This window comes from Dendronephthya gigantea, unplaced genomic scaffold (assembly GCF_004324835.1).
Source record: "Dendronephthya gigantea isolate DGI-Jeju-01 unplaced genomic scaffold, DenGig_1.0 000155F, whole genome shotgun sequence".
Classification (NCBI taxonomy): domain Eukaryota; kingdom Metazoa; phylum Cnidaria; class Anthozoa; order Malacalcyonacea; family Nephtheidae; genus Dendronephthya; species Dendronephthya gigantea.
This window is the reverse complement of record NW_021163165.1, coordinates 236,606-240,405: the sequence shown is the minus strand read 5'-3', so window position 1 is coordinate 240,405 and position 3,800 is coordinate 236,606. Positions and strand designations below refer to the sequence as shown.

The window sequence follows — 3,800 nt, the reverse complement described above, 5'->3', positions numbered from 1 at the left end:
TGATGTATATAGGCTTGCATGTTTCTGTTTTTCCATTATAGCATGCAACTATTTTATACGTATATATAGCTATATATTTTTCTTTTAAGAAATTGTTATTTAATGTAAAGATAATCGTCAAATTGTGCATAAATTGTGCATAGTGGCATCGAAATACTTCATGTATTTACATTTTAAAATCCCGTATAAATGAATGAGTTTCTAAACTTTTAAAAAGTATACTACAATAGTATAAGATATAAGATCAATATATGCTCAATTCGCAGTTACTATACTTCGAAACTATAGCTTCGGAGATAAATTAATAGGCTTCGCGAAAGATATAAAAAAAGGAAAAACAAAGAAAATGTGAGATGAAACAATAATTTTCAACAATCTTATATAGCATTTATAGAAAGATCGACTTGCAGGTGTTTTTTACCATTGCTTGCATGCATACATTCAAATTTATATATATATATATATATATATATATATATATATGTATATATATATATATATATATATATATATATATATATATATAAATTTGAATGTATCTCTTTTAGTAGTATTGTATTGGCAGGGAAAAATGTTTTGAAAGCTTTCAGCTACATGAGTTTTATCTGGAAAGGTCTTTTTGTTTTCGGAAGCTTTTCCAATCATTTTTCCCACTTAGTTTTTTAATTGCTTTTGAAATTATTTCTTGGACGCTGAGATAACTCGACCGAAATCAGTGAGTCGGTGGCATCTGGAAATGCTGTTGTTCGCTGCGAAATCTCCGTAAAATCGCGTTGGTAGATTTGCTTTCAGCTTGAAGTGAATCACTTTGAATGAAACTTTTTCAATGTATCCCTTTATGGGCATGAATCTATGACTGCCAAAGGGCGTCGACAAGACTGAATGCTTGTGTATATGCATGCGTCGTCATCTCCAAATCTCAAACGCTTTAATTGCCTTTTGAAACAGCCCACCTGTTCCTCCCGTTTGAACAAAACCTCCACAGTAGGTAATCAATGTAGGGCACAGAATGGGCTTTTATCTTTGTTGAATGGGAAGTGCGCAAACTTGTTAACTCCCCCTCCGCTGATCGATTCCGCGTCTATAAATTACCGCGTCAAAATCGCCGGTCGATATATTCAACTGCTTGAAGGCTTATAAGTTATAAACAATAAACACGATAACATTTAACGGCCATATAAATTAAAGTAAATATACAAATTATGACTAAAAGTTGCAGTTTTCCGTCGCTGTTAATCGTGGCCATTTTGTTGTCCGCGTACTGCATACAACATTCGGAAGCAGTCTTTGGCATCCTCACGCCTCCCGAGGGGAAAAGAGGATTTGAAAGTGATTTTTTGAGGCGAAAAATTTCGACGCTCGAAGCGATACGGCAGAAATTACAACGAAGGAATTACTTCGATGCACTGATATCGAAAATGGTAAGATTTTTAGCTATAATGTCTCCGATTATATAAGTTAAAAGCATGCAGACATGCAGACATTGAACCATAATTATATATAATATTATAGCCGGCTATGTACATTTAGATTCTAATAAAGAGAAACCTGGAAACAAATTTTAAAAATCAATGCTATGCTAAAATTTTCTATCAGGAAAGAGTTTCTTGAATTTAGTGCATCATAATGAAAATGGTTCCCATTCTCTCTGTTTGCCCAACCACGGGGGAAAACAATCCAGTTTGCCATAAGGCATAACATTAAGTAGTGAGGTTTTGAGAAATGTATGTTTCTGAGTGAACATCATCCATAATTATAGGCTACATAAATATGAAAATATAAATATAAACATAATTTAAGACCCTCAACGATGTTTATTTGAGCAATACGGCAGAACATCATATTATTATTAATTGTGACTTTTTCGCAGGAACCAATATCTGGGCCTGGCCGGAAAAACTCTGGCCATAAAGTTTAAATAAGTGCCCAAGGGCAAGGCCGAAGTCAAAACATATTGCTGACGGTTCCACTGAATTGTAAGCATGCAAAACGGTAGTTTTCCCGCACTTTTCTAAAGAAAATTGTCTACAAAGTCAGTAGGCGGAAGATTTTATCGTTCCTTTAATGACAGTTTTATCATCCCGGCGGTAATTAAATTGACTCATTCCGTTATCAAACCTTACAGTGATTGGTCGAAATGCTATAAGCCTATCGTATAGCTCGTATATACAGCTCAAACTGATGCCAATCATATTATATCATTGAAAAAAATGGACGATGAATTAATGCATGGGTATGATTAGACATGTTCGAAACTGAACTGAGGACGCATCCTACATCCTGAACTGAGGACGCATCCTACATCCTACATCCTACATCCTGTATATAGCACCTGTTGAAGCCTGTATAGCTGTAGGAGATCGGATAGCCGAAAAGTCTTGAATAATTCTTGAACTTATTTTAGCTTCTAATTCGTTTATATAATAACTATTATAAGAAAAATTCCAGTGAGGAGATTTTATCGATAGAAACAATTAATGAAACAATTACCGCCGGTAATGCCGAAGACTCGAGCGCTTACTATAGCTCCCGTTAGTATATATATACCTTTGTCTTATTATTTAATCTTTTTTACGTTTTTGTTGCAGAAACGTGACCACGGCGATAAAATAGACGTCGAAACGTCATTATTCAGACAGAAGTGAATGAAAATGCGTAGTAATTGACTGGCAAGGGAAAATATCGTAAATCCGTAATACTTTCTGTGCAAATGTACTTTTGCCGGTGTATTGTTAGCTGTTAAATTAAATATGACTTATATACCTTCGAGACTTGTGATGTCGTAGGACCCTACAAAAAATGTTCATTCCGCCAATAGTATTACATTGACCTGAAACAAAAACTACAAAAAAGTAATAAGAATAGCAATGTTAAAGATTATTATTTTGCAGGCAAATTATTGAGGCGTAAAATGTTGTATTAATATTGTGTTCCAAGGGGGGAGTATCGTCTTATTGTCTTCGAATGACGTTACTGTCCCAAAAATGAGGGAAAAGACCTTACTACTGGCCCTCCTAACGGTTGTAGGCACATCTCTCCCTCCTGATTGCGCGGGTTTGAGTTTGTACTGGCAAATCGGGCAATTTTGCTGAAATCGTCTGAGCTCCATAAAGATTTAAATTCAGCCCAAAACATTTGCCCTGTTTCAGTAGGCGGGCTTTGGTTAGAGGTGCCGAGTACTGAGTAAGGTTGGTTTTTCACGGATGGCTTAATGTAAGTGAAGACTTTAGACTTATCAGTCCCCATCCCTTCTTATATCCGCGGGTTCACACTCCAATTTTTAATTCCACATTTCCACTGCACCCAGTTAAACAACGCAGAAATTGGTCAAGTTATGAACTTTCAACCCTCTAATCACTTGTTCACAATTGTACATTTTTGTATCGCTATCAAAGAGAAAACTGTATTGAATAACTCAGTGGCGTAGCCAGCCCGAGAATTTAGTCACGCTACGCTAATATTTTGGTGCTCATTGACTTTGAAAACAAAGAATGAAACAAAAAAACGCGACAGTGGAAAACAGCTCTAAAGCCGGTTTTCCACTAGCGATATTTTTCGCGCGAAGCGACATTTTACTTTTGTTTCAGAGCTATCAACTGCAACCATCTGGAACAAATTGCTCAAATACAAAGGAATAAAGTCGCTTCGCGCGAAAAATATCGCTAGTGGAAAACTGGCTTAAGTATTGAGAATTGCCGCCAGGCCTAACCAATTTCCTACATTCCAATATTTCCTTTCGTGTGGAAACACCATTATGGAATTTCCCATAGTTCTGTTTGGTCATTACACATGGTTTCATA

The 3,800-nt window shown here is 35.9% G+C and overlaps 1 long non-coding RNA gene across 1 annotated transcript; it reads left to right on the top strand.

Moving 5' to 3' along the window:
- The first annotated feature begins 1,094 nt into the window (after positions 1-1,094).
- Positions 1,095-2,952, top strand: LOC114537292. The gene is made up of 2 exons (XR_003688570.1): positions 1,095-1,421; positions 2,589-2,952. It is a non-coding gene; the product is annotated as an uncharacterized LOC114537292 (long non-coding RNA).
- Positions 2,953-3,800: the final 848 nt, after the last annotated feature.